General features: G+C 45.4%; 1 protein-coding gene across 7 annotated transcripts in view; it reads right to left on the bottom strand.

Annotated features, from left to right (window-relative positions):
- Positions 1-17561, bottom strand: part of FAM193A (family with sequence similarity 193 member A) — a 179506-nt gene that overhangs the window by 144734 nt on the left and 17211 nt on the right. The window lies entirely within an intron of this gene.

Below are 17561 nucleotides of genomic sequence, written 5' to 3'. Positions count from 1 at the left end.
ACTTACCTGTCCAGGGGCCCGCGATGTCGGCGCCCGAAGACGATCGATCCCTTGGCTCTCGGATGCTGCCGCTGCCATCTTCGGCAAGGGAATCAAGAAGTTAAGCCTTTTGGCTTCTCTACTGCGCATGCACGACTTGCGCTGAGCGATCCGAATGGCCCCTGCTGTATTCTGGGACCTGTGTGTCTCCCAGAAGTCAGCGGGGGGGGGGGGGGTGCGCGGAGGAGGCGCTGGATGTGGCGTAGATATCCGCATAATGCGGCTATCTATGCCCGGAAGTGGGAGCAAATACCTGTATTAGACAGGTATCTGCTCCCTCCTGAAAGATGCCAAATGTGACACCGGAGGGGGGGGGGGGGGGGGGGGTAGGGGTTCCAAAAAGCGGAAGTTCAATTTTTGGGTGGAACTCCTCTTTAAATGCTTGTGTTAATCCAAGGAAGCTGTGGATAGCATTGGTTTAGCGACGCATTGCAGTTCAGTGGAGGCATTGGGGGTAAGATTTTGGCGATTCATAGGATTATTTTTTATTACTATTCATTCCTATTTAGTTTTGGGTTTGAGAGTGCCGCACACGTTATATAACTATATCTGAATTTATATCAATAATATTTTAGATCTATTCTCAGATGACCTCCCAAGACAAAAAAAAATTAAAAAATAGAATAAAAAATGTAAATCAGATAAGTTTGCCTGGTAACCAATTACTAATTAGAATTAATCTTAAACTAATTAGTAAATGCGTTTTACAAACTGTGTGAACTGCATTTCATTGTACAGAGCTTCATATTTCCTAAGAATTACTATGCAGAGGAACTTCCACTACCCGAGGCCCTGTTTACATGTGGCCGTTTATAGGACAATTTCACAAGAGACAACTTTATATATAAAAAAAAAAAGAGGGAAGGACAGCAAAGAGCTGTACATTTTCACAATAGGGAGGTATTAAGTTATAGTTATACTGCAAGTACAAAATAATCTCCTCTAAAAGCTAATTTACAGCATTATGTAACAAATGTGATACAACACCACACACCAACATGTATTAGGCCGGGTTCAAACTTGTAGGACAAACACTCCGACATTGGGAGCTTATGTCACATGACGTGTGAAAATTCCATATGGGAGTCGTCTTAACTAGTCCGACACAAGTCTCGCTGCACTACTTTGGTCCGACTTTGATCCTACTTCAGCCCATTGAATATCAGTGAAGTCGGATCAAAGTAGGATCCTTGTCCTAACCATCCGACTTGTGACATCCGAACATTGTGATTACAGCAGCAGTAAAAAGGAATTTGTGTCACTTTGGGATTGTTTTCTCAAAATCTTGTTCATCAAAGTCAGATGGAAGTAGGACCGATGTAGGACAGATGTAGCAGGACAACGTAGGATAACAGTAGTACAACAGTCTTGTCGTACCAGTGTGAACCCAGCCTCACACGCATTAGTGCAATGGGGTGACAAGCATTCTTAAAAAAAAAAAAAAGTATCCTAATTCATCTTCTGAAAATTTTGCAAACAGGTAATTTTTCTTTTCATTGATATGCGCTGATGAGGCTGCACTGGTGGGCACTGATGGGGACAGATAAAGGGGCACCGATAGGGGGCGCTGGTGGGCGGCAATGTTGTGCATTGGTAGGTGGCACACATGGGCACAGATGAGCTGGCGGTAGCTCTCCCTGATCAGGACCAATGTCCCTCTCTCTTCCACCGGTGATCGGCATTTTTTTTCTCCTCACGCTATGAAAATAGCGGATTACTATCCGTTTACGTCACATGATCAGCTGTAATTGGCTGACAGCTGATCACGTGGTAAGGGGGTCGGGCCACATTTGGATAATAAATCGGCCAATGCCGATTTCTCCAAAGTGACCGAATATCGGCCGGCCGATATATCGGTCGTCCTCTACTCAACACCTTAATTAGTACAGTTGCAACACCACCCAATACACAGCGTATGATTATAGTTATGAGAGGCTATGTAAACAAAAACAACAAAAAACACCTAAGAGCCGGTTCACACTGGGGCGACCTGGGATCCGACTTCAAGACGCCCCAAGTCATCTCAAATAGTGCGGTCGAGAAAATGAATGGAAGTGAATGGAGCCGTCCTAATGTACACTACTGAGGTCGCTCCGACTTCAGAAAAGGTTCCTGTACTACTTCAATCCGACTTGTAGGCGACCTGTACCCATTGATTTCAATGGAAGTCGCCTCCAAGTCGGATCCCTGTTCAGAGTGAGGCAACTTTACAGGAAGTCGCCCCAGTGTGAACCTGTTCTACGGCAAGCTCCTCCCTCCCACAGGGAAACTCCACGCCAAATTTTAAATAAAAAAACAGCATGGGTTCCCCTCTAGGAGCATATCAGGCCCTTAGGTCTGGTATGGATTTCAAGGGGAAACCCCTACGCCGAAAAAACGGCGTTGGGTTCCCCCCAAATCCATACCAGACCCTTATCCAAGCACGCAGACCGGCTGGTCAGGAAAGGGGCTGGTGAGCGCCCCCCGCCTCTCCTTGACTGAACCAGCTGGCATGCCCTCAACATGGGGGGGGGCAGGGGGTCGCCCTGTGGCTCCCCCACACCAAAGCACCTTGACCCCATGTTGACGGGGACAAGGGCCTCTTCCCGACAACCCTGGCCATTGGGGTCTGCGGGCGGGAGGCTTATCGGAATCTGGGAGCCCCCTTTAATAAGGGGGCCCCCAGATCGTACCCATTCACCTGTTTTTTTTAAATGTCAATAAAAAAAAACACTACACAGGTTTTTACTACACCGCGGTCTTCTTTCAGCTCTTTTACCAGCGGTTAGCCCGGTCTTCTACCGACTTCTCCGCTCTCTTCTCCTGCTTTCCGGTTCTTTTTCTCTTCTGCCGGGCACCACCGCTGTCTTCTTTCAGCTCTTTCACCAGCGGGGAACCGGTCTTCTGCGTCGCCTTCTTCTCTTCATCTCCTCTTCGATGTTGACTCGACGCTCCCTCCTGCTGTAATGCCGGGTGTGCGGTGCGCGGCAAATTATATAGGCCTCTTATGATGTCACAGTATGCTCCGAAGGCGATGCAGAAGAACGGGCCCCCCCATTGTTGATCAACTTCTGAACAGCTGCAAAATCTACTAAATCAGCAGTCAGGCAACATAAATCAGTCATATCAGAAACTATCAATAAGAGCCTTCCTACCATCTCAGTATGGGTTTCTATTAAAAAAAAAACAAGAGACAGCTTATTAGCACCGTGCTCAGTCACTGCCCAGCATATAATCATCATAGCTGGGGTTATTCAAGGCCGTTACCTAAAATAACTGACTGTGCAATGTCACATATGCCAACATCCACTTATTTATGAAATACTGTCCTTAAAGTGGATGTAAACCCTCCATATACCCATGGAAGTGAACAGCCTCAGATGATACACAGTGGTGAACCGAATCTCCCTACATAGGTTTTACATCTATATCTGTCTTCACATGTATATACTGTTCAAATCGTGTTAGATTTTCTCTTCCTGGTTAACACAGAGTGTGATGTCTGGGCATACAGCCAAGATAGCTAAAATTTCTGATTGGAGGAAAGACGCACCCTGTATTATAGGCAGAGACTAGAGGTCGACCGATATGGGTTTTTCTCTGGCCGATGCCGATATTTAGAAATCGGGGCAGCCGATGGCCGATATATGAGGCCGATTTTTGCGGCCGATATTTTGGGCCGATTTTTGGATTGGGATGCATTGTGGAGGAGGATGGATGGTGCTGGGCGTGGGTGGGAGATGCGTTGTGGAGGGGGAAAGATGGTGCTGGCTGTGCCTGGGGGATGCATTGTGGAGGGGGGTGGATGAATGGTGCTGGGCGTGGGTGGGGGATGCGTTGTGGAGGGGGATGGATGGTGCTGGGCGTGGGTGGGAGATGCGTTGTGGAGGGGGAAAGATGGTGCTGGCTGTGCGTGGGGGATGCATTGTGGAGGGGGATGGATGAATGGTGCTGGGTGTGGGTGGGGGATGTGTTGTGGAGGGGGATAGATGGATGGTGCTGGCGGTGGATGTGTTGTGAAGGGGGATGGATGGATGCAGCTGGCCGTGGGTGGGGGATGCATTGTGAAGGGGGATGGATGGATGCAGCTGGCCGTGGGATGTATTGTGAAGGGGGATGGATGGATGCAGCTGGCCGTGGGTGGGGGATGTATTGTGAAGGGGGATGGATGGATGCAGCTGGCCGTGGGTGGGGGATGCATTGTGAAGGGGGATGGATGGATGGATGGATGGAGCTGGCCGTGGGTGGGGGATGTATTGTGAAGGGGGATGGATGGAGCTGGCCGTGGGTGGGGGATGTATTGTGAAGGGGGATGGATGGATGAAGCTGGCCGTGGGTGGGGGATGCATTGTGAAGGGGGATGGATGGATGCAGCTGGCCGTGGGTGGGGGATGCATTGTGAAGGGGGATGGATGGATGCAGCTGGCCGTGGGTGGGGGATGCATTGTGAAGGGGGATGGATGGATGCAGCTGGCCGTGGGTGGGGGATGCATTGTGGAGGGGGGTGGATGGATGGAGCTGGCCGTGGGTGGGGGATGGATGGATGCAGCTGGCCGTGGGTGGGGGATGCATTGTGAAGGGGGATGGATGGATGGAGCTGGTCGTGGGTGGGGGATGCATTGTGAAGGGGGATGGATGGATGGAGCTGGCCGTGGGTGGGGGATGCATTGTGAAGGGGGATTGATGGATGGAGCTGGCCGTGGGTGGGAGATGCTTTGTAGAGGGGGGTGGATGGATGCAGCTGGCCGTGGGTGGGGATGGATATATATAAAATGAGTGTGTATACAGGAGAGGGGTGTGCTCTAACATGTACACACTGTTCCCTCCAGCACTGTCCATTGGATGACACCTGTGAGCTCCCACGTGAGTTGGAGTACTATGTACAATCACTAGAGAGCCGAGGCACCTATCAGAGATGATAGGAATACTGTACATTACCCCAGTCTCCAGCAGCACGAGAAATGAATCCTTCAGCCACGCTGCTGGTAGCCTGCGCGCCGGCCCCGCCCCCCTTACCTCGGCGGGCTGTAGCAGAAAGCAAACTTGTCACAAGCCTGAGCAGCTGCAGTAGTTGTCTGCGCAAAGAGATCACAAAAGCTTCCTGCATGCTGGGACGGTGGCGGGATTACTGAACATGGGCTCTAGGCTACGGCTGGAGCCGTAGCCTAGAGCCCATGTTCAGTAATCCCGCCAACGTCCCAGCATGCAGGAAGCTTTTGTGATCTCTTTGCGCAGACAAATTGTACTGCAGCTGCTCGGGCTTGTGACAAGTTTGCTTTCTGCTACAGCCCGCCGAGGTAAGGGGGGCGGGGCCGGCGCGCAGGCTACCAGCAGCGTGGCTGAAGGATTCATTTCTCGTGCTGCTGTAGGTGGAGCGGGGTTTTAGCGCGGCAGCCGAAAATCGGCCGATTTTTTTACAATAATCGGCCGATGCCGATTTCTTAAAAACGGCCAAATATCGGCCGATATATCGGCCGACCGATATATCGGTCGACCTCTAGCAGAGACTCTCAAAATGTGTTTTGTAACAGGGCCAGCTCCTTGCTAATCTATTTATAGCAACCTCCCCATACAGTAATTTCAAGCTGCTTTTATCTGATGTGTCCAGAATTTGTCAGGAGTTTTTTTGGCTGATAACAGAGGTACGGGTCAGGAGAGAGCCAAGAGACTTAGCTCTTTGAAAAGAGATAACAAAACACTGCAGATATATGTGCCCAGCTCAAATTTCATGAATTGGGTTTACATCCACTTTAAAGCCTCTTTATAGCTTCTTTAAGTGTTTGGCCTTTATATGGGCAGTAAGCTCAACGTCTTCTAGCATTGTTATAAACTGCAAAAAACTTTGTATCCTTTGCTTTCCATTGCCACTGGGCATGGGTTTCCACAATATTGCAACACATACTCTAAACCATTCTAAAAAAAAATAATAATAAAAATAAGCCAATATTATACAACAGTGTAATTATAGAATACAACTAGACTAGAGATGCACCAACATTTCAGTGGTCAAAACATAAAATGTAATTTTCGGCATTTTGCAGATAGAGAAAAAGGTGCCAATAATGGCGCAGAAAATTAATGCAATTTTGCTGCAATTTCACCACCATTTTACTGTGCTTATGGTTTGTTTTTCATGGGTTATGCGACTCAAAAACTGTATCAAAAACTTAACATGGGTGTGATATTGATGCGTTTTCAATGCATCTCAACAGGGATGTGCATTTTTTAACAATTAGACTAAAGGTTATGGAAGTAAATGAAAAAAAAAAAAAAAACACAGTACAATAATTGTGAATAGTGAAACACAAGCAAGAACACGCAGAAGAAGGGAACAAAGGTACAGTGTGTTGGGTCGGAGCATGCAGTGTGCGAACATCCCAAAGGTGCTCTATTGGATTAAGATCTAGTGACTGTGGAGGCCATTGGAGTACAGTGACCTCATTGTCATGTTCAAGAAACCAGTGGTGAGCGCTTTGTGACATGGTACATTATTCTGTGTAAAAAACAATAAAGTATGATGTGAATAACCACAAAAGTAAAAATAAATAAAAATGACAAAACAGTGAAAAGTGATGTTAAAAATCACAAAGCTCAGAAACTCCATAAGTCCATATACTGTCATATAGAAGTTGATAAAACGCAAGTAGAAAAGTCCATGAAGGAATAGCGAGGATAAATAAGCTTCTAAGGCAAGAAAAAAAAAATATACCACGTGACATCAGTGTTGAAAGGAAAAACAATTGAACCACCACAGGTTTGTGTGAAGGCTACCGGCATGAAGGGACCCAAATGGGCATATGCTTAATGAGTCAACAAGGCTTGTGGTGTAAACGCCAATACATAGGACCTCTACGCCTGAGTTCCAGATCAGAGTGGAAGATGGTCCATCCGTCCAAAAAATAACTCAGAACAGCAATCCTTAGAAATGGCCAGCGTGATGTACTGGGGGTCTTAGGCTTGCTGGGAGGAAAAGTGCAGTGTGTAGGGTGGTGTGCACAGGTGGTCACTATGGAACAAGCGGTGGTCACTATGGAACAAGCGGTGGTCACTATGGAACAAGCGGTGGTCACTATGGAACAAGCGGTGGTCACTATGGAACTATACTTAACTTCAGTCCATTGATGCAGCATCCTGAAGCTCCCGCTGGCATCTTTGAGCTGCCAGCGATCAATACCCAAAGGACTGGACAGATACTATGTCATTCCTGTGCCCTACTAATGGAGCTGAAATATGCGGATATTTGTATTGCCAAAGCCATAGTACCCTTTAACAACACTGCTGCAGGAACCAAAGACTGACCCCACTGTGATCTATATACGTGAAAGTCTTGGAATGACAGGGTATATGTGCAAAACTCCTGGGTTAAAAAATAAATAAAAATAGCTCCTGTATAAGCAAAGTGTTTCCTAGGTTCCATGCAAAGGGGCTACCTCCGCCCAGATCCCTGTCAAAATTGCTGTTTTTTTTATTTAAAGTTAGCCCAGCTTTTGCGACTATTCTAGTGCCATTAAAAAACACAATTTTAATTTATGGCAATTTCAGAAAACACATATACATACTTCATAAATGCCTACCCGCAAATAGATATGAAGAAAATAAGCCAACACCTGTGCCTTACTACTGATCAGTTAAGCCACCCACCGCCAAAGGGCACAGGAATGGTCTTCTACATGAAATCAGGCTTCAGGGTTTTTTAAACTATTGAAAGGTGTATCCACCGGTCCTTACTGCTCTAAACAGACAACACAATGGACGTACTTAAAAAGGAAGTAAAGTCTTATTTAATTGTACCTACAAGTAAGCCTATAATAAGGCTTACCTGTAAGTACTGTGAATATCTCCTAAACTTGCACCGTTTAGGAGATCTTCAGAGTGCATGCCGTCCATGTCATTGGTCCATGCATGCTGAAACACCGGGGAAGATATCAGCTGTCTTAGGAGTGTGCAAGCGCCACTGGAGGGCTTTGTTGTGAGGCATTTCATAATGAGCTAGTAATGCGATTCATACTAGCCAATTATGCGTTTGTCTTACAGGTTTTTCTTTCCACCCCTCAGGGTTTACAACCTCTAACCACTTCAAGCCCGAGGAAAATATGCCCCTTCTTGACCAGGCCATTTTTCGGGGGGGCTGCCTATCCTAGAATGCTGCGGAAGTCATGTGACGGCCAACTGCGCATGCGCAATGCGCTCCAACGGCAAATGTGATGCGTTCCAGGGGATTTACGACACTACCCTTCAGTGAACCATCACAATTTGTCACGGAAGTGACGTATTACCATACACAGAGCGGGGGGGGGAGAGAGAGAGAGAGAGACCCATTCAGAGCGAGAGAGAAATAGACATATAGAGATACTGAGATACATTCAGAGCGAGAGAGGGATACAGATATAGAGATACTGAAAGAGAACCGGGGCTCAGGGAGGGGATTACCTCCCATATGTTCATTACTTCCGTTATATAAAATATATGTACACCTCCTCTGTAACTCAAAACATGCAACCTGTAGAATTGTTTAAATGTCGCCTATGGAGATTTTAAAGGGTAAAAGTTTGTCGCCATTCCATGAGTGGACGTAATTTTGAAGCGTGACATGTTGGGTATGAATTTACTCAGCGTAACATTATCTTTCATAGTATTAAAAAAAAATGGGGATAACTTTACTGTTGTCTTATTTTTTAATTAAAAAAAGTGTAATTTTTTCCCAAAAAAGTGCGCTTGTAAGACCGCTGCGCAAATACGGCGTGACAGAAAGTATTGCAACGATCGCCATTTTATTCTCTAGGGTGTTAGGATAAAAAATATACATAATGTTTGGTGGTTCTAATTAGAGGGAAGAAGATGGCAGTAAAAATAGTGAAAAATTACATTAGAATTACACACATACTCTTTCTTTTTTTTTTTTTACCCCCCCTTCCAAGCCAAGTCGCCAGGACCCCTGGCGCCCGGGATTTGTCGAGCCCTGCCATACATTATACAATTTTCTTGTAGAACTCTACTTACTAAAACCATATATTATGGAGGTCAAACCTAAACACTTTCAATTTGAATGCAAATCAGACAGGTCCTTGCACTACATAGTTGAAGTCCAATCTAAAGAAAACTGAATAAGAAAACTGTATGGTGTATGGCCGGCCAGCTTAAACCAAAAAGGCAAAAAAGACATTTGTTTCTTACAAAGTTAAAAATCAGTATTTTTTTCTAGAAAATTGGAACCCCCAAACATACGTGTGTGTGTGTGTGTGTGTGTGTGTGTGTGTGTGTGTGTGTGTGTGTGTGTGTGTGTGTGTGTGTGTGTATGTATGTATGTAGAGACCCTAGGGTATAAAATGGCAATTGATGCAATATTTTATGTCACACTTTATTTGCGCAGCGGTCTTTCAAGCGTAATTTTTTGGGGGAAAAAATATACAAAAACAAATAATTAAAGACCAAAACAGAAAAGTCAGCCCAATTTTTTTGTACAAGATGAAAAAGGATGTTACGCCGCGAGAATCGTGATCTTTATTCCAAGCAAAGAAAAAATTGCGATTCTCATTTTAGCCAGAATCGTGTAGCTCTAGATTGTAGGTGGCGTTTCTATTCTCCTCTGACTGTCCTATGAGGCTACATGATCCCTGACCCTTTGTCTGGACAGTGCTGATTGGCCCTGTGCCGATGACGTGTGGACCAAAAAAATAAAAGGCTTGTCTTTTCACAGTGGGGCGTTTTTTAGGCACTTTGGTGTAAAAAAAAAAGCCTGTAAAGCGCCTGAAAGAAGCCTCATCTGCAATCCCAATGTGAAAGCCCGAGTGCTTTTAGAGCCCTTTCACATTGCCAGTGCCCGAAAAACGCTGGTAAAGCGCCACCAAGACACCTTTAACACTGGGGCGTTTTTCAAGCGATTTGGCTTTAAAAAAAAAAAGCTCCCTCAATGGGAAGGGGGCATTAGGAGCGGTGTATTCAACGCTCCTAAAGCGCTGCAAAGAAGCTGCTTGCAGGACTTTTTTTTTTTACACCCTGCCAGCGCAGCGCCTCAGTGTGAAAGCACTCGGGCTTTCACGTCAGGATTGCAGATGCAGCTTCTTTCAGGCGCTTTTTTTAAGCGCTAAAGCGTCTGAAAAACGCCCCAGTGTAAAAGGGGTCTAATACACACACACCAAACTGAGCATGCGCAGAGTGCCTGTTCTGGGTTTAGGAACACTTTAACCACTTGCCGTCGCCGCACCGTCGAAATACGTCCACAAGGTGGCTCTCCTAGGCGAGAGCACGTAATATGACGTCCTGCCTATTAGCCGCCACTAGGGGCGCACGCGCGCGCCCCCCGCTCGCCCCCGACTCCCGTGCGTGTGCCCGGCGGGCGCGATCGCCGCCGGGCACACGCGATCGCTCGGTACAGAGCGGGGACCGGGAGCTGTGTGTGTAAACACACAGCTCTCGTTCCTGTCAGCAGGGGAAAAGCTGATTTTCTGTTCATACAATGTATGAACAGAAGATCAGTGTTTCCCCTAGTGAGGCCACCCCCCCCCCCACAGTAAGAACACACCCAGGCATACTTAACCCCTTCCCCGCCCCCTAGTGTTAACCCCTTCACTGCCAGTGGCATTTTTATAGTAATCTAATGCATTTTTATAGCACTGATCGCTATAAAAATGCCAATGGTCCCAAAAATGTGTCAAAAATGTCCGAAGTGTCCGCCATAATGTTGCAATACCGAAAAAAAAAATCGCTGATCGCCGCCATTACTAGTAAAAAAAAATATTAATAAAAATGCCATAAAAATACCCCCTATTTTGTAAACGCTATAACTTTTGCGCAAACCAATCAATAAACGCTTATTGCAATTTTTTTTTACGAAAAATATGTAGAAGAATACGTATCGGCCTAAACTGAGGAAAAAAAAAGTTTTTTTTATATATTTTTGGGGGATATTTATTACAGCAAAAAGTAAAAAATATTCATTTTTTTTCAAAATTGTCGTTCTATTTTTGTTTATAGCGCAAAAAATAAAAAACGCAGAGGTGATCAAATACCACCAAAAGAAAGCTCTATTTGTGGGAAAAAAAGGACGCCAATTTTGTTTGGGAGCCACGTCGCACGACCGCGCAATTGTCTGTTAAAGCGACGCAGTCCCGAATCGCAAAAAGTACTCTGGTCTTTGGGCAGCAATATGGTCCGGGGGGTAAGTGGTTAAGAAACACTTTCATGATAATATATTTGATTAAATGAACAGTGTCAATTTAAAAAAAGAAATAAAAAGAATGACCTTCAAAATATCACAGGTCACAATACACCGCTGCCCAAAACAAAACTTGCTGCTCAGTACAAACTGCAAAGCTCATGTGCTGCACCACCATCCAAATTCATAATTGGCTCATCAAGCCCTACAATAAAAAGCACAGCAAGGCCACCGAAGGTTAAATCTTTGCTAGAGGCCAAACACAAGTCAGCTCTGGATGCTACTCACACAGACAGGTGCTCAAAGCACAACAGGCAAACGAATTAGCGCCAATGCAAATGTTTTGGTAAGTGCATTTGCATAAAAACAAAACAAAAATTGCCAGCCCTGATTTACTGCTTAACATACTAATACAAAATTAGATTGGACAACAAGCCCAATCCGTCTGTCTAATAGCAGAGACCTGTATAAATGATCTCTTCTATGCAAATCCAAATAGTTGAGCGTATCATAACTGAACGCTTACAACTCCAGCAGCATACAAACAAAAACCAAATATATAGAAAAAGGTTTTCTCAAATGTCAGCCTAATTGGACATCTGACAGCAGATGAACAGCTGAGCAATCAAAACATTCCATATAATTACTGACTTTATTTACACGGCTATTACATAATCAGCCAGAGCGGATAGGAAAAGCACAGAGTGGACATTTGTGAACTGCAGCGTAATATTGCATGCTGGGAAATCTGCAATACTGAAACACTTCTTACTAGAAACAATTGTGGACAATTCATTTGGCCCAGGTACTTAAAAAGGAGTAAAGTTTTTTTGTTTGTTTTTCTGCCTGAAGAATTATGCTGATTTATGAACTGCAATTGCTGCAACGAGGTGCAGAAAAATGAGCAGCCCCAACCTGTCATAGAATAGGCATCACCAAGCCCTGGATGCAGGGAAGGAAGTACAAGGAGTTGCTTGGAGACCAGGACCCTAGACACAAAGCTGAAAGTGTTTAAAAAGATCGCAATTAACCACTTGCTTACTGGGCACATATACCCCCCTCCTGCCCAGGTGAAATTTCAGCTTTCGGCACTGCATCGCTTTAACTAACAATTGTGCGGTCGTGCGACGTGGCTCCCAAACAAAATTGACGTCCTTTTTTCCCCACAAGTAGAGCTTTCTTTTGGTGGTATTTGATCGCCTGTGCGGTTTTTATTTTTTGCGCTATAAAACAAAAAAGTGAGACAATTTTGAAAAAAATACAATATTTTTTACTTCTTGCTATAATAAATATCCCAATTTAAAAAAAAAAAAAAAAATTTTTTTCTCAGTTTAGGCCGATACGTATTCTTCTACATATTTTTGGTAAAAAAAAAAAAATCGCAATAAGCGACTGGTTTGCGCAAAAGTTATAGCGCTTACAAAATAGGGGACAGAATTATTATTTTCTAATTATTTTTTTTTACTAGAAATGGCGGCGATCTGCGATTTTTAATGGGACTGCGACGTTATGGCGGACACATCGGACACTTTTGACACATTTTTGGCGCCATTCACATTTATACTGCGATCAGTGCTATAAATATGCACTAATTACAGTATAAATGTGACTGGCATTGAAGGGGTTAACACTAGGGGGTGAGGAAGGGGTTAAATGTATTCCCTGCATTGTGTTCTAACTGTAGGTGGAGGGGGGGTGACTGGGGGGGGTGACCGATCTATGTCCCTATGTACAAGAGACACAGATCGGTCTCCTCTCCAGAGACAGCACCGCTGTCTCTGTGTAAAACGGCAATGAGAGATGATCTCATATGTTTACATATGAGATCATCTCTCATTGGCCGCACAGATCGCATCGCGAACGGCCACTCTGATTGGCCGTTCGCGGCGATCTGTAATTGGCTGTGTCCGAGGGACACGGCCAACACAGATTTTCCCCGCATCGCGCTCTGGAGCGCGGGCGGGGACCGCCCTAAGGGGCGGACGTCAATTGACGGCAGCTTGGCGATTGGGATCCGCACTGTAGCCGTCAATTGACGGCAGGCGGATCCCAAGTGGTTAAACACATGGTACAGGATGTGAACAAGGACCTGCTGGAAAGTGTACAGAGTGCCATTGAGAACCAAACAATAACCTAAAGTTTAAAAGCGGAGTTCCACTCTAAAAATGAACTTTCTATTAACAGCTTGCCTTTAATGTAAAAAAAAAAAAAAAAAAAATTGTTTTACTCACTTCTATCTGGCTGTTACTAGGCAGATTTCATAATCTGCCTAGATTCTGGTCCTAGGTGGTTCAACTTCCTGTCCCAAGACCCCATTGCATGTGAAGCCCAGTTCCTTTTTCCTCCTGGTTTTCAGTGAGAGGTGCATTCTGCGCAATTTTTTTTTGGCACAGTAATGCCCAGAGACTCCTGGGAAATGAGTGTCGTCATTTCACAGGAGTCTCTGGGCATTACTGTGCCAAAAAAAAATTGCGCAGAATGCACCTCTCACTGAAAACCAGGAGGAAAAAGGAACTGGGCTTCACATGCCCACACATATGATGGATACGGCCACAACATGAGCTGGAGGATATAAGGCAAGTGTTTTCAATGATTTCTGGAACGATTGGGGAACTATTAATACAGGGTTGACAAATTTACTTGGAATCTAGGAGCCAGCTAAAAAAGTTAGGAGCCAGAAAACGCGCCCCGTCCCGACGAGCTTGCGCGCAGAAGCGAACACATACGTGAGCAGCGCCCTCTTATGTAAACGGTGTTTAAACCACACATGCGAGATATCGCCGCGATTGGCAGAGCGAGATCAATAATTCTAGCCCTAGACCTCCTCTAACTGAAAACATGCAACCTGTAGGTTTTTTTAAACGTCGCCTATGAAGATTTTAAAGGGTAAAAGTTTGTCGGCATTCCACGAGCGGACGTAATTTTGAAGCGTGACATGTTGGGTATGAATTTACTCGGCGTAACATTATCTTTCATAATATTAAAAAAATGGGGATAACTTTACTGTTGTCTTATTTTTTTAATTAAAAAAAGTGTAATTTTTTCCCAAAAAAGTGCGCTTGTAAGACCGCTGCGCAAATACGGCGTGACAAAGTATTGCAACGATCGCCATTTTATTCTCTAGGGTGTTAGGATAAAAAATATATATAATGTTTGGGGGTTCTAATTAGAGGGAAGAAGATGGCAGTGAAAATAGTGAAAAATTACATTAGAATTGCTATTTACCTTGTAATACCAACGGCCACCACCAGATGGCGCCAGCTTACACATCTGGTGGTAATAACTTGTAATACCAACGGCTCACCACCAGATGGCGCCAGCTCAAAAAAAAAAAAAACATTTTTTATTTATTTTTTTTGCCCCCATCCAAGCCAAGTCGCCAGGACCCTATTTCTAGTCGCCATGGCGACCTGGCGCCCGGGATTTGTCGAGCCCTGGTTTACACCACTAGTGAAACTCCAAAGTTCAGTATCTCAGAAAATTAGAACACTAGATAAGACCAATAAAAAAATAAAAAAAAAATAAAGGATTTGTAATACAGAAATGTTTGTTTACTGAAAAGTATGTCCATGTACAGTATAGTATGCAATCAAACGCAATACTTGTTCGAGGCTCTTTTTGCGTGACTTACTGCAACAATGCGGCGTGGCATGGAGGTGATCAGCCTGTGGCAGTGTTATCAAAGCAACCTGGGCTTCCATATCGGCCTTCAGCTCGTCTGCATATGGGCTCCCCAAATCATCACAGACTGTAGAAAACTTCATGCAACTTGGATTCTGTGCCTCTCCACTCCTCCAGACTTTGGGACCTTGATTTCCAAATAAAAGGCAAAAATTTCCTACAGACCGATTTGGGGAGCCATGTCATCTGCTGGTGTTGGTCCACTCTGTTTATCAAGTCCGAAGTCAGCTCAGCCCTCTATCAGGAAATTCTGGAGCACTTCATGCTTCCCTTTGCTGACCAGCTTTATGGAGATGCCGATTTAATTTTCCAGCAGGACTTGGCACCTGCCAAAAAGTACCAATGCCTGGTTTAATGATCATTGTATCACTGTGCTCGATTGGCCTGCAAACCCACCTGACCTAAACCCCATAGAGCAGCCCTCAAAATTTCCACTCGCCTGCTCGCATTTGGCGAGTGCATTAAAGCTGGGGGTGAGTGATGACAGGGCTGCATGACCAACAGTCCAATCTGTGCCTACACTTAGACCCCCCCCCAGCGATTGGTGGCCGAAGAGGAAAGGCAGAGCAGTACACAGGTGCTCTCCTTACAATTCATGGGACCTGACAGTATGACCTCTCTGAGCCCGCCCCCCGACCAATGTAGCTGGAGACTGAGAGCAGGAAGTAATGAGTGAGGTGGAGGATTGCGATAATTACCACTCCGGGTGTCCCAGGTAGGCAGTGCTCACTGAAAAATGCCCTGACATGAGAGAGAGAGAGAATGGATAGGAGTTGCAGAGGAGACAGCAAGTGAATGGGGAAGAGACCCAGTTCTAGTGCCCTGTCCCTCTGGTCTGCCCCCGGTGCCATGTCCCTCTGGTCTGCCCCCGGTGCCATGTCCCATTTTGTTAAAGTTGTAGTTGGTAATATTTAACTGTGTAACTTGATTCTGCATAAAACATTTAACAGTGTCATTCCATGAGACAATCTATGAGAGCATGTTTAGGGGCATTGTATGGATTAGGTGGGGCAACTGGTGGCAAGTAACTCTTGAGGCCTGGCTAGTAGCTCAGGGCTTGAAATTTTGAGCCCTGCCATAGAGAATCTGTAGGGTATTATCAAGAGGAAGATGAGACACCAGACCCAACAATGCAGATGAGCTGAAGGTCGCTATCAAAGCACCCTGGGCTTCTACAACACCTCAGCTGTGCCACAGGCTGATCGCCTCTATGCCACTCCGCATTGATGCAGAAATTCATGCAAAAAGGAGCTCCAACCAAATATTGAGTGCAAAAAAAAAAAAAAGTCCCTAAATCTTTCCCCTATTTTGTAGACACTATAACTTTTGCCCAAACCAATATACCCCAAGTGCCGTTCACACTACCGCAACTTGGGATCCGACTTGTGTCGCCCCAAGTCGTGCGACATGAAAATTCCAGTGAATGGGAGCTGTCTTAAAGCGGAGTTCCAACCAGGAAAACAACATTTGGCCAAAAGTACTAAAAAAATAAAATAAAATAAAATAAAAGTGAAAAACAAAAAATTTATACTCACCCGAAATACCTGTTGCTATGTGGAAGTCCGTAATCTGCCTCTTCGGCACCGCGGAATGTTTTCTTCTTCTTCTTCTCCTAGTGAATGAGGCGCGCTGCTTTCTGGGAACTGTGTGTGTTCTCAGAGAGCAGCCGCCCATTCACAAGCCGGCACGAGACTCACACAGGCGTAGTAGGAAATGGGCAGTGAAGCCGTAAGGCTTCACTGCCTGTTTCCCCTAGTGTGAATGGCGGCGCGGGACCTGCATCGATCGTGGGATCGGCATCGGGTGGGCCATCAGCGCGGGCACGTAGGACAAGGTAAGTGTCCTTAGTAAATGTCAGCAGCTACACTGTTAGTAGCTGCTGACTTTAAAAAAAAAAAAAATTGCGGGTGGAATCCCGCTTTAATGTACATGTATAGTACTTCAAGGTGACTTCTACCCATTGATTTCAATGGAAGTTGCCTCCAAAGACAAATCAGTGTCTTAACTACTTGCCGACCGCCCACCGTCGTTATGCTGCCACAATCGAGATATTCATCTCTTCTGTGGGCGGCCGTGTTAACGATAATGGCGGTCTCCGCGGCGGATTCGCCGCGAGATCGCCATTATCGGTGGCGGGAGAGGGGCCAACCCCCTCCCGCCGCTCTCCGCCGCTTACCGTAGCCGTCGGTAGCGGCGGAGATCGCGACCATCTGGCAGCTGAGCGGGGCCGAGACTGAAGAAAAAATCTCCTTCGCCCGTCCCCATAGCTCTGCTAGGCGGAAGTGACGTCAAAACGTCAGTCCCGCCCAGCGTCTTAAAGAAAAATTTTTTTTTGCATTTAAGCCCAAATATGAGATCTGAGGTCTTTTTGACCCCAGATCTCATATTTAAGAGGACCTATCATGCTTTTTTTTATTACAAGGGATGTTTACATTCCTTGTAATAGGAATAAAAGTGATAATTTTTTTTTTTTCAGTGTTAAAAATTCTAAAATAAATAAAAATAAATGCGAAAAGCAAAAAAAAAAAATTTTTTAAAGCGCCCCGTCCCGACGAGCTCGCGCGTAGAAGCGAACGTATACGCGAGTAGCGCCCGCATATGAAAACGGTATTCAAACCACACAAGTGAGGTATCACCGCGATCGTTAGAGCGAGAGCAATAATTTTAGCCTTAGGCCTACTCTGTAACTCAAAAAATGCAACCTGTA

Source organism: Rana temporaria, chromosome 1 (assembly GCF_905171775.1).
Source record: "Rana temporaria chromosome 1, aRanTem1.1, whole genome shotgun sequence".
Classification (NCBI taxonomy): Eukaryota; Metazoa; Chordata; class Amphibia; order Anura; family Ranidae; genus Rana; species Rana temporaria.
The sequence above is the reverse complement of the archived record's forward strand: the minus strand, read 5'-3'. Positions and strand labels throughout refer to the sequence as shown.